Source organism: Molossus molossus, unplaced genomic scaffold, assembly GCF_014108415.1.
Source record: "Molossus molossus isolate mMolMol1 unplaced genomic scaffold, mMolMol1.p scaffold_m16_p_4, whole genome shotgun sequence".
NCBI classification, from domain to species: Eukaryota; Metazoa; Chordata; class Mammalia; order Chiroptera; family Molossidae; genus Molossus; species Molossus molossus.
This window is the reverse complement of record NW_023425377.1, coordinates 28,498,993-28,519,744: the sequence shown is the minus strand read 5'-3', so window position 1 is coordinate 28,519,744 and position 20,752 is coordinate 28,498,993. Positions and strand designations below refer to the sequence as shown.

Below are 20,752 nucleotides of genomic sequence, written 5' to 3'. Positions count from 1 at the left end.
AATGCAAAAATGTCCTCGGGTGAGGATAAAAAAAAAAAGTAAAGGCTGTGACAGCAATGCTCACAGGCCTCCACTGAGCACATCAGAAAGCATCAGGGTGACATTCAAAGTAGCACTGGTCTGCGTGCACATATGTTCACTGCGCTGTACACTTGAGACTCGTGCACTTTATGACAACGATGTGTGGTGTCAGGTGGGCACTGGAAATAAGGGGACCACTTTGGAAAGCATGTGATTATCTGACCACTTACTATACACCTAAAACTAATACAGAATAATACTGAATATAAACTGTCAAAAAAAAAGTTTTGTACTTTATGTAGATTACACCTCAATAAAAATAAGTTGAGCAACTAGTTGGCTATATTAAAGGAAGAATCCTCATTACATCAACTTTGTATTCTGAATGACAATTATGCTCCTTTTTCTCCTATCCATAAAAAGTGAAAGTTCACCATACTGTTTTTCACACAGTGAGACCATGATAAGGGCTCCCCAAAACCCATAAGGACTGGAATGATGTGGCTCAACAGGATTCCATCTGGAACAGTGGGAGGAATGGGCCGTTCTGTGACCTGCAGCCAGGTCTGTTCCATGGAACAACAAATGCTCATAAATGAAAGTCCAATTTCCAGAAGAAAAAAGAAAAATAAATATTAAAGAAAATTACACAACACATTAAAAAAATAAACTTCCCATAATATGTTTAATCCATTTCTATTGCATCCATTTCTACAGATCTTCTCCCTTTTGTTTTTTTCTTCATCCTTCTTTTCTAATCTCTCCTGCTCCCTGCTCTGTATTAGTAGAAGGACTGTAAGTGCATATCCACGCACGCAGCACACACCATAGAAAAAATGTGTACATTTGTACACAAACACCAACATATTCATTGAAAGACGAAAAGAAATATCCCAAAATGTTTTCTTTCTCTTTAAAAAATTTTTATTTATGATTTGAGGGAGAGGAGTGTCGACTTGCTCTACCCACGCGTGCATCCCTGGCTGCCGGCGGTCTGCGCCCTGACAGGAGATCACACCCACGACCTCGGCGTATCGGGATGACACTCCAGCCAACGGAGCTACCCGGCCAGTGCCCAAAATGGTTTCACGAGTCACTCCTGAATGATTTTTATTTACTTTTTACTTCTCTTGTATTTTCTTTTAATTTTTAATCCTCACCTGAGGACATTTTTACATTTATCTTCAGATAGAGTGGAAGGAAGAGAGGGGAGAAGAGAGAGAGAGAAACATCAATGTGAGAGAGACACATTGACTGGCTGCCACCCAGATGACCCCAACTGGGGCTGGGGACAAACTGCAACCGAGGTACGTGCCCTGAGTGGGAACCGAACCTGGGACTCTCTGGTCCGCGGGCTGATGTTCTAACCGCTGAGCCAAACTGAGCAGGGCACTTTCCTTGTATTTTCAAGTATTCCTAAAAGAAACATTCATGACTCATACAGTCATATACCACTTAACAACAGACACGTTCACAGAAATGTGTCGTTAGGCAATTTCGTTACTGTGTGAACATCACAGAATGCACTCCCACAGGCTTAGGGGGCACAGCCTACGACACACCGGCTGTGTGGCACAGCCTACTGGCCTGAGGCCACAAGCCTGCTCAGTCTGTTACTGTACGAAACACGAGATGAGTGAGCCCGCTGCCAGTGAAGCGTGGCGCAGCTGCACAACACTTTTAGCAAATAGGAGTACACGCCAGAATAATGAGCATCATGAAAAGCATAGTATAGTAAATACATAAACCTGTAGTCATTCTTTACATAACCAAGTATTATATACTGTACATAACTGTATGTGCTAGATTTGTACGAATGACGAGTCAGCAGGTTTGTTTATACCAGCAGCACCACTACCAGGAGTAACATGTTGTGCCGTTGACCTTACGATGGTTGTGAGCTCACCAGGTGGTTGGAGTTTTTCACTCTATAATAATCTATGAGACCACTGTCATGTATGTAGTCTGCTGTTAACCGAAACATTGTTACGTGGCACATGACTGTATTTTTAAATATCAGCTTAAAAAATAATTATGTTTAAATCCCAGATGAAACTGTTTAAATGAGGTAACTGTATAAGTTCTCAGCTTTAAGTGTCCATCGCACCCCCGACTTCAGGACCCTGGAGACAGAACAGCCTGTGCAGCACCACAGCGGTCACCAGCACTGCCTCTCTCTGAAGCAGGCACTCAATATTCTTGTCCAAAAATAAAGGTAATGGTGACTATCTGCTTCCTATATGAAAAGAAAACTGAAACTATCCAGAGAACAGAAAAAAAATTCCTCATTATCTCACTCTTTTGATGCATATAAGCTAAACTTTGATACATGTGGAAAAAGGTAAAAGTTGGCAATCCCTCTGTCTGAGTTCCTGGAATGCTATCCAACTGGGAATCCCCGGCGACAGACTCGGATGCCTTCCAGGACGCCATGGCAGCGAAGCTGGTCCAGCACTAGGTGTGGGCCCGGTTTTCCAGCCTAATCAAGCAAAGGAGAGTTTTATACTTGAATCATTATAATCTGGCCTCATCCAGTTTTAGATACCAGCACAGGTTTTGCTGAACACTTACCCGCTTCTCGTGATTTGGAATGATACAGCGAGTGAAGTTAGGGTTGTGCTGCGGGGAGTTGCCATCAGCTTGGTGAGTGATTCTCTGTAGAGCTGTCCAATGATACAAAACATGCCCTTTTTGGTTTTAGAGGCAGAGCCAAATGCTGTCTCAGTAACTTGATCCAGACCCACAATTCGACCCACTAATAAAAATAAAACAGAAAAAGAAAACAAATCGAATCTCACTCTTCAGCGGGGGACGGAAAGACACAGTGACAGGCAGCAGCACAAGCTTGTGGGACAGATGACGAGTGCCATCCAGGCAAGGCCGTCAGCACACTCAGACACTGCACAAGCCGTGGGTACAACAGCACACGCTTCTCTGCAGGACAGTGCAGTCTGACAGCTGCAGACCACATACCAGCAGGTGCCTGCTGCTGCGCTACTGGCAGGAATTCACTGCCTCTGACCACATTTTGTCTATTACACACACTATTATTTGGTAAAAGAAACCATTGGCTGGCATTATTGATACAAAAACTGATACTATGACAAGCCCCAAAATAGGAAATGGCTTATAAAGCTACAGATAAAAATTTACGACTGTACAAAGCAATCCACCTCATGAATATGGCTCAGGGACTGGGGACCAGAGTCAACTCTTATTAGCCATTAGAATGTCAGTAAAAAAAACTCATTCAAGTTGCAGGAAGAGTAGATTACATTATTAGTTCAGAATTTTAGGAATGAGTAAACTTTAGTTCTTTCCTCAAAGTATGAATAACACTTATTAAAGGGCAAGAACACAAAATAGGAAGGAGCCTCCTAAAAAGAATCAGTACCTAAGCTATGCTTAATGCTGGTCGAATTCCTCAGACTCTTCTGCTGACGTTTCACAAAAGTCCGCCCACTAGCAAAACATTTGGCGCATAATATGCCCTCATTTAAAAAACTGTTAAATACACAAAACACACTCCTGAAATATTGTAATCAAAATATTGATTCAACTACCCTGTTAATGCCCCTTTCAGCCTTCACTGCCACCTGCCCTTCTGTTTGTCTCCAGAACAGACAGCACGTGGGGACCTGGCCCTGTGTGAAGTGCTTTACTACCAAGATCCCACTCAAGCCTTGGTTTCCAATGAGCTTGGTACAGAAGAGAAAACCATGACCCAGGAGGTAAGATAACTTTCCAAGTTATGTAGGTCTTCAATGGAAGTTTGGAGAAGGGGGCATAAAATTGAATTAATTTCCAGGCCCATGCATGCGCACTACAGTGCAATTTCTCCTGTGTGAAGCCACTGAACCCAAGGTCAAAACCACTCCTTCTGCTTGTGCTCTGGACTCTGCCTACCATCCAGCTCAGAGACCCCCTTTCTCTCCTGGGCCTCCAACCTGTCCCTCTTTACTTGCTCTGGCAAAAAACAGCACCAAACACCACCCCCGAATGTGCCACGAAACAAGGAGCTTCCTTTAACCTGTGTCTGCCCGCTGCTCTGTGCAGACCTGACCGCTGTACTCAAGCCAGAAACCAGGAGCCAGGCTCAGTCCCTCTCACACCCAGCTGCTCACCGAGACTGGTCAGGCCAAGGTTTCCAATGTCTTCATCCATCTCCTCCTCTCCGCTGTCCTAGTTCGGGCTCTCACTGCTCACCTGGATTCTGCAATAACCTCCTAACTGGTTCCTTCCTCTGACCTCAGCCTCCCGTTTGTCCTCTCCCCATCCTGCTACAATGTTCTTTGCATGTATGCCTTTGGTCCCAGGTATTTATTCCTGCACTTAAAATCCTTCATTTCTCCTACAGAGCCAAGCGTCTTTCCGTTCACACACGTGCCGCTCCTCACTCATCCTCTCCCACTAACTGCTCCAGGTCCAGCTTTTTGGCTTCTAGTTTGCCCTCCTCCCTCCACCTGACACTGCTCAGGACATGATCGGTCAACTGCTAACAGCAGACCATCCACTGCTTATTTCACTTGACCCTGGTATATATTCCTGTTGACCATCACAGCACATTCTAAACACTCTCTCCACTCCTGGCTCTTTATGAACTCCGTCTTCCCCTTGACCTCCGTCCACCTCTCTGGCCACTCCAGCCTCCTTGCGGACTTCTCTTCTGCTTTTCCTGTACACCATGGCTAACTAGGGGTCCAAACCCAACTCACCCCAAATCCTTTCTAGAATAAGGCAAGATGTAGGTACAGGCAAGTATACAGTTTGACCTGCTTTTCTCAAGCTGTAGCCTCACCCTGGGCGACCTCATTTATGACTTTAATTAGCTGTACCTGACTCCCCAGCACCAGTCACCAAACACCTATATTCTCCTCTCCACCTGGAAGTCACAAAGGTACCTCTGCCTTCCACAAATTCGCGGTAAGTGCCCATCATGTCTGCTTTTACTCAACATGGTGACCCTCACACCTTGCATGATGTCTGGCATACAACAGGCTTGATACATACATGTTAGTGAATAAATGAAATAAAATACATTTACAACTGCATAGTGAGAAACGCATTGAACAAATAAGAAGATGTGATGGGAGAGATGGGTGGTTAGACATCTCCCTGGAGAAAAAAATGAGCCAACAGAGAACATTCCAGAGAGTGGGCGCAGCCTGTGTGAAGCGCCAGGGGCAGGAAGAAGGGGAAGAAGCTAGTGCGAGTGGAGCCCCACGAGGAGGGGCATCCCTCTGGCCGGATGCAGGAAGGCGGGGCAGTCAGGGAGACAGACAGGTGACCAGCAGTCCAAGTTCTAAAAGAATGACAGCAGCTTGAACTAGGGGGATTTAGAGGAGGCGGACTAATAAGAAAAATTCAAGACGTATTTTGGTGAGAGACGATTTGCTTTAAAGATTAATTTGACAGGAAGATAAGGGAAAGGGCCATGTCAAGAAAAACTCCTAGGATTCGGGCTTGAGCAACTGAGCGCCTTGTGCTGCCATCAGGAGAATGAGGCAGAAGTGGGATTTGTGGGTAGGAAGACAGGGTCTACACTCCGTATATGTTTGGGGTGTCTGCGAGACATTAAGGTGGAGATGAGCTGTCAAGTGGACATTGCAGTCTGCTGCTAAGAAGAGGGTCTACAATAAAGGTAAATCTGGGAGTTGTCGAGTCACAGTGTTTACAGTTATGAGACTAGATGAACCATCTGAAGGGCGAATGAAAAGCATTGAAGGCCCGAGAGCAAGCCCCAAGGATCTGGGGAGAGGTGGAAGAGCTAGAAAAGGAGAATACAGAGGAAGAAGACAGAAGGCTGATGTCCTGAACTAGAGACATTCTCTGACCCCACTGCTATCCGGTCCCTCTTCCTGCATGTCCTGTGCAGACCTGACCGCCTGTACTCAAGCCAGACACCAGGAGCCAGGCTCAGTCCCTCTCACACCCAGCTGCTCACCGAGACTGGTCAGGACAAGATTTCCGATGTCTTCGATCCATCCCCTCCTCTCCGCTGCCCTGGTCTGGGCTCTAACTTCTCACCTGGATTCTGCAGTAACCTCCTAACTGGTCGAGGTCATGCAGGAGGCAACAGTCAATGTGTCTCTCACACTGATGTTTTTCCCTCTTCCTCCCTCCCTCCCTCTCTATCTAAAGATAAATGGAGAAATAGCCTTGGGTGAGGATTAAAAAAAAAGACATGGTCCAGATAACCGAGCCCGGTAGAATAACACAGTGATGGAGAACTCGGCTCTGAGCGGCAGAGCACCCAGCACTCCGGAGCGGTGCGATCTGGAGCCAAGCCGCTCCCTGCTCCAGCCCCGGTGTCTCCCTCTGCGAACTGCAGCTAACGTGGCGCCCCACAGGGCTGTGGGGTGAGACACAGGACTGTGGGGTGCCTCCCTGGCCATCCCCACACGTGCCGAAGCTCCAACTGTGCCAACTAGAGGCATTTCCGGAAAGACCCAGGCCCTCAGTCTCCACCCTGTTCTCTCTGCCCGGCATGCAGAGCCCTCTTCCAGCCACCCTGGCAGTTCTTCCCTCCCTCCCTCCCTCCGGCTCCGGGCTCCGCCTGCCTCCAGACTAGGCTACTCCCTCCTCTAGGCCTCACATCGCCTAGGCCAGATCCCTGGACAACCTCACTCTGTCCTGTGTACCTCCAGGCTGGCTGAGCTTCCCTTCCCTGGTGTCTCTGTACCCTCTGACCACCAGCTCAGACAATTTTGTCTCCTACCCCCTCCCACCCCTGCCCAGTGTTGGCCTAACCATGGTGTCTGGCACACAGTAGCTATTATTAATAAGTATCAGTTGAGTGACTAGAAAATTACCCCCAAACAAGTCACCCCCACAAAAAAAGAGGAGGCGCTGTGTTTACTGTGTGGGGACTCCATACACTGGTTTCCAGTTCTCTGAACTGGTCTTCACACGCGTGACGGTAGTCACAATACAGCCCCTGGTAGGGACTGCTTTTTACAATAATAACCAAAAAGTATGACCGTAAGGAACCCGATTTTCAAATTTATTTTTAATAAAGGCAATACAAAGCTAAACATTCAGCATGCTTTAGACTTTCAGTTCCTTTTATTTATTTATTGTTTAATTAAAAAACTTAAACTCAGGGTTAGCCTCCACCAATGAGCAAAATTATCTTGTGAGTAAAAGAGAGACACTTTGGAAACTGCATTAAATGACTTAGGCCTTACTAATAATATATGATTTCACTAAAAAATCAAGACCTAGCCCGGCCAGTATGGCTCAGTGGTTGAGCATTGACTCATACACCAAGAGGTTGCCAGTTTGATTCCTGGTCAGGACACATGCCCAGGTTGTGGGGGCATGCAGGGGGAAGCCAATCAATGTTCTCTCTCATTGATGTTTCTGTCTCTCTCTCCCTCTCCCTTCCTCTCTCTAAAAGCAATAAAGAAAAAACAAATCAAGACCTATAAAAACCTCTATTTTACAAAAACATTTTCTTGTTGAACCAGAGAAAGGCAGAAAATATAAAGATGAGGTTCCAGCAGCTCCATGAAATGAGCATCACTGCTCCTTCTGAGACCTAACGCTGCAACTAAACCCTCCACGTGTCTCAGAGCCTGTGGTTTCTGGGCAAGAACAACTTCGTTTATCCTCCGGCTACAAACTCTTCTATCTTAGGGTCAGGAGAGCCTGGCTAGGGCTGCTGGTTGGCACAGTACTTCATCATCTGGTTGCCCAGTAGCATGAAAAGACTTCAAAGTATTTTACACAAATACCAATTTATTAATCTATAAAAGGCTTATTTGGACAGTGAAAAATTAGATGAGCTCCACAGACCTTCAATCTGTAAGGGCATATTTATAGTTTAGGAGAAGAAAAATGCAATTATAACCATCTATCTCATAACACTGCATTAACAGTTTTTTGTTTTTTTAAATAAGAAACAATATTGTCCAGTGTCAGAATGCTTAATGGGCCCTTTTGGGGACAACCTCAGAAGACATGAGCCACCTGAGAGTTTCATGTCCTTGAAATCTGTGCATGGGCCAAATACTAGTGTTACTAAATTTAATTTCAAGTATTTAAGCCAGCTCTTCAGAAACTCACTGTAGTTAATATAGCTAAAAACCAAAATGGGGAGAAACTTACTTTAATATTAATTTTAGCAGCCAGATGGTGATAAATAAGAACTCCATCAACTACTCCTCCAAAAGGCCTCTGCCACCCAGCACTGTGCTGGGCATGTAGCATGTTCTCAATAATCCTTTACACAAATTAAGACAATTCTATTCTAACATACACTAAAATGTTACTATCAGTTAAAAAATTCAAAAACAGATATTTAACTGCTATGAATTTCCAGAAACAATCTTAACATCAAATAGTATATTTTCATAATATCTTTATTATATACTAATAACAAACTTACAGTAGTCACAAAACTGTTCATTGTTCTATAATATTGGGGAAGTTTAGAAAAACTGCAGGAAGTCCAGGGGTTGACAACACTGTTCCTTTTCCCAAGCACTAGTGTAGCTGAGCTTGAATATGTCCTTCGCCTCCCTCCTCTGCCCTTCCCACCCCCTGCAGGAAGCCCCCCTCGTCCTACGGAGTTTGTGACCCACTTCTGCTCTGCCCTCTCCCCTGGCAGGGCCCATGCACTGAATTCACCCAGCACTGGGCAGTGTAGCAGGACTGCTCATCAGCTTGGCCTCAGGGAACCGTAAATAAAAGTGGACTTGCATTAAATCATAGCCAAGGAAATACACATTAACTGATTTTCTGTTTTTCACCATTACAGCTGCAGCAGCAACAAGGGTGCACCAGGAACTGCAACAGCAATGAAAAACCTTCATCTGAACATAATGACAACTGAACTAAGCACATAAACCATGGCAGACCCAAACCACAGCTCCTAACATGGCACTAAACACAGAGATTTGATATAATAATTGATATAATAATCTACAAGAAGATTAATTACCATTTTATCAGTCATGCTACTTGAATCTAAGTAGAACTTTCCTTAATGACTTATTGGGACCAAAGGAAAGAAAAGAAGACTGGTTCCAAGTTCTGGAGGTCAGAACCTCATCGTTTCTTAGTCTGAAGCACAGGTGAGGTGAAGCCTTCCCCTTAGACTTCAGCACAAAGGTAGGTAAGAATTCAGTGATGTTCGAAGAGGAAGAAAGATCCCAAAGAGCTTGTGACAAATGAGGAAGCCCTCCTACGGCAGTAACCACCTCCCCTTGGTGATTCTAAACTGAATAGGGGTGGGGGGCTTCTCTCTCAATGATTAAAACCTGCTTCATGCACGTCTATTTTCTTGGGCGGTACCTTTTGATGGCAACTGCCACCCGGTACCAACAATGTGCAGAGAATCTGAACTGGTCCTCTGAAGGAGGCTGCAGGTACAAACCCAGGGGGTGGCTCATACTAACTGTTCCTCAGTGAAGATCAGGACTACAGGACAGGCCCTGTCGCAGACCCTTGGAGTCTGAGAACCTGGCCCAGCTCTGAGGTTACAACCCCTCTCTGCTGGCTCACTGGGCGTGCATCTTCCACTACTAGAGGCATTCTGTTCCTCTATTCTGCATGGTCCTTTGATGCTTCTGGAAACTTCTCTTTATCCCAGCCTCCCCTTTTCATGCTCAAAAGCCTTCACATTCTTCCTAATGCTGTTTTCCTAATATTATGAATGTACTTTGTGGTTTCTCATTTAGAAAGATGCTCACTACATGTTAGCATGTCAAAGGCAATCATGATTTTGATCCCTAGGAACTCCTTCTTCCATTGTCTTCTGAGAAATCACTAGAAATACTAACATTTTCAGTGCCAAGGTGAGAATATGGTGAGGTGAATGGGCTTACTCCCAGCCAGAATGATGCCGTCTAAGAGTAGCTCTGTCCTTGATGCTGCTGGCACAGAAAACACCTGGTCCACACACCCTGAAGGTTATGGTCCCACAAGGAAAAGCATCTACATTGCAGAAGAGGGAGAAGCCACAGCAGGCATGTTAGGCAAAGCTGCTGCATAGAAAAAATGGGTGTGGAACACCCACCCACCCACCGACTCCCTCCCTCAATGACTTGTAGACGGTGTGCCTACTCTGTGCCAGGTGCTGAGGACATGACGGTGAACAAGAACAGACATGCCCCAGCTCTCAAAGTGCTCACAACCTGGAATTCTCTCTAAAAACTAGAAATCCAAAGAGTTAAGGGAAATTCATTCGAAGAGGGCACTCTACCTTGGAAGAAAGTCTAGAAGATCAAACACTAGCCTTTTAACAAAGCACAAGTCTCAGGCAGACCATAAGCTTCAAACTACCTCCTGGCTCTCTCTTCCTCCCGGACTTCCTCAACTCGGGCAGCACGCTCCAAGGCCGAGGATGACTGTGTCTATTTGAAGGCTTCCTCCTTCAAAGTTTTTCTGTGGAATATTTATTCCAGCTCATGAAACCATCTTTGGCATGATCTCCTCCTTCCCCACTCCTAAAGCTTGCAATCTATCTTTGTCATAGTATGTGAACTAGAAAGGACTGTGGGAATCTTGACTTGGATGAAAGTGGGCACATTGTTTCACCATACTTTTGCGATGGATAAATTTATTTGGAATAAAAAAAATGCACCTTCCTAACTACAGGTGTGAGCATTTTATCACAGCAATGTTAAATGCTTACCCCCATGTAAGCGCAGGATGAAATGTTAAGTAATATGGTACTATTTGAGTTGTCCTTCATAAAATGACCTTGCAATTAGCAAATTAGGACAAGGCATAGAGCACTCTGGTAAATGTATATATTAGTAGCTTTTACTGTAAAAATATTTACACTGCTGTGTAATTTTACTTCCAATACAGATTTTAGAAATATAATTTACTTCAAATACAAATTACTAATAGATAGGTAAGTACCAAATTCAAGATGTAGCAAAATTTTAAAATAACTTCAAATCATAAGATGACACTTGATCATACCAGTACACCTGAAAATATCCTGAGGCACATTTACATAAAAATGCATTTTTTAGGTTTTTTTCTGTACATAAGCCCCAAGAAGTGGCAAGAAGTCGTGTACAGCTGGTAGAGAGATCCCAAAACATCTTCTAGCAGAAAGTAGGGTACTATGACTCTCTAGGGCAGGGCTGCCACCAAAAAAATCTTATTTCTTCTCATTTGGCCTTGAGAAAACCCTAGCACAAAGTCTATTTCAACTCGTAATATTTTATAGTCAGGGTACTGCACCTTCACAAGCAAACTATATTCACACATTCATGGTCCACTTGTTATTTTCTGCTCTTGCATTTATGTGATTATATTATATAGAAATATAATTACATGTTTTTCCAGGGCTATTTTCTTCCCCAGCAGAAAAAGCTAACCTTATCCCAAGAGATCTCTACATCCAGAATGGGCAGTGATAAATTCTCTACCTTAGCACCCGCCTCAAACTCCTGTGCCTGCTACTGATTTAATGCATAAAACACACCAGTCCTCAAAATTGAACAAACATGCCATAGCTGCGCCACCTGCCCCTCCCCCGACAGCGAGCACCCTTGGAGATCCTGTCACTCAGACTATACTGAATGTAAGTTCACCTAAGCTGATGGACACAGGACTTCCTGCAAATAGCAGCAGCATCAGGAGAGCAGACACGGGGGAATATTCCAGAGCAGATGCTAGCACGGACATATCAAACTCAGGGTGGATTTCTATCAGCCCACCCGTGTGCCCAAGTGCCTCTGGAGAAATGCCAGTGTGTCAACAGGGCTGTGCCAGCTGTGGGCTTGAGCTGTGAACTAAATACAGAAGCACAGGGCTCAGGCCCAGGCTGAAGAAGCTCGGCAGGCTGCAAGCATTTTCTCTCCACGTCTCTGGAATCCAGCAACTTCCCTGTAGCTATGCAAAGCACAGAGAGACAGGGGAGTCCTCTCCAGACATGGTCCTGCCCTAAGGCACATGGTCTGAGTCAAGTGTCATTGCAGCCCCACCTCCACCCTTGTGGCCAAAGTTTATATCCTTGAAACTTTGAACCCACTGCAGCCAAAGGCTCCCCCACCTGGCATGGGAAGATGTGGAGTTACAGACTGGAAGAGGAAGCCAAGGAAGCTGGGAGCAAGACAGAGGCTTGCTCAGTCCTAAGTTGCATTTGTGCACAGCCTGAATTTTCATCTCGAGCATCGTTTCTTGGATGGGAGGGCCATGTCCTTCTTCATTCCCCCAAAGATCTCACAGGTTGTAACCATGGTGCACATGGTTACACACGTAGTGTTTGTTATTCACATGGGTCAGGTGCTTAATAGGTGTTTCCCACAGTATCATTTTCAGTTAAGAAATTAAAAAATAAGAGTCAAAGTGGTTCACATCTTCAGAACCAGTATGTAAACTCAGGACTGAATTTCTTTTATTGTCATTAATTTCCCAAATACCTGCATCTCTTCTTCAAAATGAAGGGAAAATCCTTTTTTGAGGCTTCAATAATAAAAATGCATTTCCTCTGTTCCTTTCTGCCCACTTCGAGGTTCTTTCCCACTAATCCCGCCAGCCAAACACGGCCTGCTCTACTTCTTCAGGTTCACACCGTCTCACTACCCTGGGGCACAAACCCACTGAAGCTGTTCATTCAACCACGTCAAGTCCACTGGGACTGCAGTCAGGCTTCCCCACGGTCTGCTCCCAACCTGTGACCCAGCCTCGTTCCCCGCCCCACTCTCTGCCCCAGCCCTACGCTGATGCCCAAAGGGCACACTCACCCTGAGCTCTCCACTTCCACACTGTGACCACTCATCCCATCTGCTCACCCCCTTCTCCCACGCCAGCTTCGTTTCTACAAATGCTCCGCATCCCCAGATGGGCGAGCTCTCGCAGACCTACTCACTCCTCAGTTGAAGGCATGAGCAGGACATGGATGGCTCGTAGATCAGGGCTGAAAACTGCCTGGCACTCAGTAAATGTCAGTTTTCCTTATTTAGTCAACAAATCATTATCCTTCAAGGATGAGGAAAACTGCCTCCTCCTTCATGACGTTTTGCTTTGGCACCCCAAGCAAAAAGCGCTGCCTTCCTCTGCTGTAGGCTCATCCCATACCCTGCACACAGCGTTCACAGACAGCTTGGGTGTTCAGACCTCTGTCTCCGATCTCAGTCCTTTCCTGGGCACGGAGACCTAGGAGAACTGCCGGGGGAGGGGAGCATAGAGCTCTCCCACGCGTGCCCAGCACCGAGTCCTCACAGAAGGCAAGTGTTCACGGTGGGCAGCAGAGCTCCTTCCTCTTCTCTCTGGGACACTGCCCACGTGCACTTCCAACCCCCTACTGCTGGTTTGTCCAGCACCTGTGGACACCTGTGACCACCGGCACTCAGGTCATTGTCTACCCTGGCTGCAGTTTCTCATACCCCATTCTAACAGTCCACAGCAGCAGGCTCAGGAGTCCTCAGCTACGGGCGCTGCAAGTACCATGCTCGGTCCTGCTCCCAGTCCTCAGGCAGCGCCCTTGACTGACTGGGACACTGCAAGTAACAATGAACGTTCAATGTCGGTTGAAGACTTGTCCAAAGGCATACAGATAACAAGCCTCTGTGTTACTTGTTGGAAACCTAACCTCTTTCCCCAACCCCCTTTTAAACAGTCCCAGGCACACAGTCTGTTTCCAGGACACATACACACCTGAGTGCAGTGCACCCCACCCTGCAACCCCCCGCCCCCATCTACTTCAGCTGATGTACATGATCGTTCTTGACTAGATTATCTCTGATGTGGTTATCAGCCCCCCACTCACTTCCTCTGCGTTCACTCTTTTCTTTCTACCTCTTTCCTTTTACCCCAATTGCCTAAACCCTTCTTTTCTGTCTCTTTTGCTCTACCTCTGAGAAGACAGCAGTACCAGCTCCTGATCTGCTATAGAAAGAGTAGAATTGAGCCAGGTTACTGAACAGGCCTGGCCTCGGGTCAAGGTCTAGCAAGGGGCAGGTCCAGGGTGCAGGTCCTGAGTGACCCGAAGCCAAGCAGAGAGGTGGGATACAATCAGGATGAAATGCAGTAGCGAGAGCCACACTCTAAGAAATACTGGTTCCCACTATGTACAGTTAAATAGAGATGTTCTGTTTTTCTGGTAGTAGTAAAACTTTCTCATCTATGACAGAGAAAAACCACCAATATCTTCACCTGGGGCTCATGTAAACAAAGCACTGTGAGGACTGGTGGAAATGGACACTGGTCTATATGCAGGGTACCTGAGTGTATCATCAGCCGCTCTGTGTGAATGTGAGAGGACGGCAGTGACTAAGGATGCAGCTCTGCGAACCTGCGTGTGACACATAAAATGCAAAGTGCTTCTCAGGATTTGCGTCCCAGTACCCTTGGATTATAACTTAATTGGGACCAGGGTGGCCTGAGGCATGTGTGTAGTTCTTTATGGCTCAGAGCCTAGAATGTTTCCACACTCCCACAGCATCTGACCAAGAGGGCAGATGTCTCGTTACCCAGTATTCTCAAAGTGGGTAAATTCCGATATAACGGCAGCCCTGCTCTAGGGAAAGAGGATTAAAGTAAAATATGCACATATATATGTAAGAGAACAACATATAATCCTTAATTGTAAATGATTCTGGCCAATCTTAATCACAACATAAGCAAATTCTTACCATCCTTCCAAAACTCTGCAACAAATCTGTCTGATGACTGGTGTAGGAGCGTGGCCACGTTGTCATTCAGAATGTCGATGTTCTTCATCTGCCTTACAGTCCACCTGGCCCATCCCACAGCCAAATGTGGCGAGATGAAGAAAACAGACAGACACAATCAAGAAACATTTAGAGCCTTACCCACAAATGTTCACAGAGCAACCTAAAAAGTGGATTGTCTCAATGCAATGCATTTGTAATATAAACTACACTTAAGAATTTACAAATGTTTTTCAGCACATTTATTATAAACTTCATCAAATGTAGCAAAATTTCAGACACAGATCTTTTAATTAAGTGATTCAACCCTTACCTTCCTCACATAATGTATAATGCAGGAATCAGCTTTGTCTTTCAGTTGCTGAGGATTCTGGAACTTGGAGTGGGACCCTGGCTCTTGAACTAGTTTTTCCACAAAGATTTGATCTGTGGCTTTGGGAAACCAGCGCTCTTCATCCAAAGGGCAAGTACACCAGCAGGGTTGCCCTGACAACGAGAGGCAGTAAAAACGGACATGTTTTGCATGTCACTTTCAATACCCACTGGGTTTGGTAGTTTAACGTCCAAAACAGAGTTTTATGAAGATCTGGGGAAACAAACTGCTAAATCAGAAGGAAATGCCCAGAGCACATATGTAATAGAAACACTGAGGTCTCAAACTGCTAAATATGTGCCGAAGAGACAACAGATGAGTAACATCTCATAAACTCATACGGGTGCACTGTATGTATACTAATTCCAAGTTGATGGTCCGGAAGCAGAAAACAGACACCACAAAGGAGCTACACTACTTTGTGAATATACTAAAAACCACTGAATTGTATACTTGAAAAGAGTAAATTTTAGGATATGCATCTAGAGCTGGCCATTCTCTGGGAGCTCAAAAATCAGTGGAATGACCAACTCACAGGCCTTTATATTCACTGAAAAAGAAAAGGCTATATACAAATATTGCTTTAAAAATAACTAGAGGTTATAGTTAAATAAAAGTGAAATGATGTACTAACATGGTCAGAGGAAGGTGGCAGCAAAACCCAAGGCCAGCAGGCAGAAGCTGAGCATCCCTGTGCAATGAGCCCAGCACTGAGACACTGACCCAGGCCTATTCAGTTTGTGGTTCCTCCACATAGAAGGACTTGTAGGGTTTCAGAGCAGCTAAAAGGAGACTATCATCAAAGGCAACTGAGATATCTAACGTCCATAATAGGATCCCAAATATAATCCGATCTTCTCTCAATGACTCAGTGACAGCAAAATTATGAATATCTACTATTGTGTCTCCTTTTTCTTGTCCTGTTTCATCCTTCAATGTCAAGTTCATTGCTAACACTTCTTTAAACTGGAGGTTCCTACAAGAGCTGTAAGCATGGGAAACTGTCTTCTGATTCAGGCCAGGAGCACTATCAAGGGTTTGGAAGCAGCTTTCTGAGCACAGGGCTCACCCCCTGCCACCCTGCAGGGTGTAGGTTTGTGAGACGGGAGGTAAGACTGGCCAGCAGCTTTTTAGGTATTTATTTTCCTTATGGAAAATGGTCTCTCCATTTTGAAAGAATCATTGTCCCATAACATTGTACATCCTACAGTTAAACTCCCTACTGTTATACACTCTTTCTGTTTCTATGGATAAGCAGAATAAGGTCATCCTAAAGAGTGAGTCATCATTAAACCCTGAATTCTCTCCCTCCCCTTTCTGAGCTGCCTCTCCTTGAAGTTAGGACTACTCAGGCAAGAAGTAAAAGGGTGCATTCCTAAAGATTTTTTGGGGAAGAGCCTAGAAGTGCCAGTACAATAAGTATAGGAAGGAAGGCATGAAGGAGGGCAGAGGAAGGGGTGGAGGGAGCAGGGAAGGAATGAGGGGAAAAGGGAAGGAATTCATTCTGCTCACTGTCCTTATGTATCTAGAACAGCTGGCATATCCTCCCCATTCCAATACCTTCTGAACACGTTGACTGGAATATTCTCCTAAAATCCCACTATCAATACATTGTATACCAGCTAATTTCTGGAATGTGGCTCTGGAGTGCACTCCTACTGCTATCCACACATCTACCTGGGGAAAGCCAGCCATGGCTTTATGGTCAGAAACCAAATTCAGAGCATCACTTAGCCAGAACCACATGAACAATGAACTATCACCACCTTCTGTTCTGTTCTCTGGCTTCGAGATCAGGTCCTTAAGGACCAGGCCATGCCACCTCCTCCCTCCATGCCCACGGCACCCCAATCTTCTTATTTTCAGGCTATAATTGAGGATGTAGTACATTTTTGTTGCCTGATCTTATCCTAATCCAACATTACCAAACAAAACAATAAAAAAGGTCACCTCTTTCCCTGTAGGCTAATCACTGAGGTGGAAATGTGCACTTTCCCCTAGCTCTCTCACTCTGAGAACATAAGCATCATCTGAGAGGGAAGAAAAATAGTATATACAGTATTTTGTCCTTGTGGATAAAGCAAAAATAATGTAGTGGAGTAACATTAAGAATATGTATTCCTAAGATTCATTTAAAGGTATAAAACCATCAAATTTTAAAATGCTCTAAAAAGTTTTTTTTTTTCTTTTTTTTTAAATAGGGTTGCCAATTTTTCCACTGGGAAGAGTTTTAGTACAATTATTCCTGTAAAGAGATAGCTGTAGCAACTCTTATGGATTCTCTGCCATCCTGAATTATAAGTGCACATGCATAGTTTCACACTTTCTTAAAACACAGAGCTTCCAGTGTTATATAGATACATGTGAGTATCTCAGACAAATCATATGGTCATCGATAGTACTGATATGAAAAATTCCATTCCCTTATTTTACAAATCCCCAAACCACGTTTTGGGCCACAAAGCAGCAAGGAAATATATTCACATGTTCATCTAAACAGGAGCATTCACTAGAAATTACCACTAATGTACCTTGACTATCACTTCTAAACAATGCTCAAGGTACACACAAGCAGATTCTCCCAACTAACAGTAATTTGAGAATTTTGCTGCAAACAAATGACTACAGTGCCTTGAAAGGTAAAATGTCTCTTATGGATGAGTGAAAAGAAAACTGTGTTACTTCCCTTAAACCCGAGTTTCTCATGTGCTACAGCTACATCTTTAACAGGGTGAACGTCCTCTAGGCTCCTTCCCTGGTTCTGACTGCAGTACCTACAAGGCTTATTAAAACACTGATTGCCAGGCCCCACCCCCAGAGTTTCTGATTTAGTTAAATCTGAGGTGGAGCCCAGTAGTTTGCATGGCTAACAAATTCCAAGATGATGCTGATGCTGCTGGCACTGAGACCACACTTTCTGAATCATTGTGCCATAGTTCCCTGGCTACCATGGTGAACCACTGTTACTAACAGGTATTTGAGGTTAAAAAAATGGTTGAAAACCAAAGTTCTAGACAAATTCATACCAAGATGTAAAGATTATGCCAACGTTTTGAGGATAATGAACTTGAATAAAACAAACATTAAAAAAAAGAAAGTGAAAGTCATAAAATGTAAAATGAAGACTTCTACAAATAAAATTGCTAACGTGTGTGTGTGTGTGTGTGTGTGTGTATGCGTGTGTGTGTGTGTGTGTATAGTCATTAATCCTGATCTGAGGACATTTTCCCATTGATATTTTAAAATAGAATGGAAGGGAGCCCTGGCCGGTTTGGCTCAGTGGTTAGAGCATAGGCCTGCGGTGCAGAGAGACTTGGGTTCAGTTTCCACTAAGGGCATGTACCGCGGTTGCAGTTTGTCCCCAGCCCTGGTTGGGTCATGCGGGAGGCAGCCACTCGAAGTGTCCCTTTCATGTCGATGTTTCTCTCTTTCTATCTCTCTTCCTCTCTCTCCCTCCCACTCTATCTGAACGAAAAATAAAAACATGTCCCCAGGTGAGGATAAAAAAAAAAATGGAAGGGAGGGAAGAAGGAAGAGAGAGGAAGAGAGAGAGAGAGAGAGAGAGAGAAGCATCGATCTGAGAGAGACACATCAATTGGTTGCCTCCTGCACAGTCCGGGTCAACTGGGGCAGGGAATTGAACCTGCAACCCAAGCAGGTGACCTTGACTGGGAATCAAACCATCAACCCTTCCACCTGAGGGCCGACACTCTAACTGATGAGGCAAACCAGCCAGGGTTGCTAACATGTTTTTAACTAAACTTGCATTTGCCTTCTTACAGAAAATATTCACGGACACATGTATAGTCTGAAGAATGGTTTCAAAAGACCATCACCTCTAGGGACTACCTACAAGATTATTAGCAAGTTTTCTGTCTTTCCAATTTACACACTAAACACTGCTACAAAGAAGGCATGGCTTTGAAGTGGGACTTATCCTAGATTAATTTGGAGACAATCAGATACATACTCCGTCTAAAGGACGGTCTCTCAAAAGCAAAAATATCCAACTATAACAAAATAACACATTACTCTTATTATTCTTATTAGGTATTAACTGTATATCCCACACAACACTTAGAGAACTGCCTTGCTGCCTGTCGGCACACACACACTTCTTTAATTTTGCATTGGGTCTGCTTAAATTTAGCAGGTGACTATAAATTAGAATAACTTAGGTCATTTCTAGAGCAGGTCTTTTTTTTTTTTTAAGTAAATTATGTACTTAAAATTATTTTATTAAATCGGCACATTTAAAATTTATTAGTCTGGCTAGAGTGGCTCAGTGGTTGAGTGTCAACTCATGCACCAGGACGTTGCTGGTTCGATTCCTAGTCAGGACACATGCTTGAGTTGTGGGCCCGATCCCCAGTGGGGGGCATGCACGAGGTAGCTAGTCCATGTTCTGTCTCACTGATGTTTCTATCTCTCTCTCCCTCTCTTTTCCTCTCTCTCTAAAATCAATAAAATAAAATAAAAAAATTTAAATTTATTAGTACTTTATTTGGTGGGGAAATGCTTATAATTTAAGAAAAATTCAGTAAATTGAAAAGGGTTATTACAAAACATTACCAGTTTTGCTGGTGGAAATTACATATATACACTTTAAAAAAAGGAACAACTCGGCTGGTGTGGCTTGGTGATTGAATATTGACCCATTAACCAAGAGGTCTCAGGTTTGATTCCCAGTGAGTGCACATTCCAAGGTTGTGGCCCGATGCCCATTGGGGGGCGTGCAGGAGGCAGACAATCAATGTTCTCTCTTATCGATATTTCTATCTCTCTCTCTCCTTTTTTCTCTCTCTAGAAATCAATAAAGAAAAAATATTAATAAAAAAACAGATATTCATGGGTCTTTACTGGGAAGTAGGATTACACATCTTTACTTTTCTAGAGTTTTCTGCAAGTAATTAACCACTATGAGACAGTTTTCCTGTGCCTTGTTAAATAGTAAGCCCTCAGCCTAGTCCCTGGTCCAAGGAGGGGATCTATCTATACCTGCTAATCAAATATTACATGAGAGGTCCCGACCCATATTTTCTCTTCCACAACCTAAAACCTACCATTCCTTCAAATCCTGACCCAAATGACACCCTTTCAGAAGTTCTTTTCAGGTCAGTCTCGCAAATGCATCCTTCTCCTTCTCCTAACATCTTGTGCTGCTCATCAGGCATTGTCTTTCCCTCCCCGTGCGTTATCTCAGAGGGCTCAGCAGGTAGTAGGTACTCACGTCATTCTTTCATTGCTAGTGCTCATGAGGCCACTGATGACTTTTTTTTCAATTTAAATCTTCACTTGTGATTACCAAATATGTTGTATTTTTTTCATTCCTTTGTATATTTGGAAACCAATCTTGACAATACTGGCATTTAACAGTGAACCACTCCCAAATGCTTTACCCTGCGAAAAGGATAATATCACACTTTTAAAATAGCAAATACTGTTGTTATATATCACTAATTATGGCCAGACACTATTCTAATCAGGTTACATAGATCAACTCTTAATCCTCACAATAGCCCGATGAAGTAGGTACTATTGATGTCTTCATTTTACAGATGAGGAACCTGAGGTACAGAGAAAGCCAAAAACCTGCCCAAGGTCACAGAGCTAACAAGTAGCAGAGCTGAGAGTAAACCCAGAGAGTTCAGCTCCTGAGTTCATTCTACAGCGATGGAAGGTGAGAAGGAGGAGATTTTGAAGGGCATGATGTACACTA

General features: G+C 44.2%; 1 long non-coding RNA gene across 2 annotated transcripts; it reads right to left on the bottom strand.

The window, feature by feature from the left end:
• Positions 1-2,598: 2,598 nt before the first annotated feature.
• Positions 2,599-20,429, bottom strand: LOC118615813. Of its 2 annotated transcripts, none has more exons than XR_004956490.1 (4): positions 20,264-20,429; positions 14,974-15,146; positions 14,622-14,725; positions 2,599-2,776 (listed from the first exon to the last, which is right to left on the bottom strand). It is a non-coding gene; the product is annotated as an uncharacterized LOC118615813 (long non-coding RNA). The 2 variants fall into 2 exon arrangements; XR_004956491.1 differs by lacking the exon at positions 2,599-2,776 and adding an exon at positions 9,855-9,960.
• Positions 20,430-20,752: the final 323 nt, after the last annotated feature.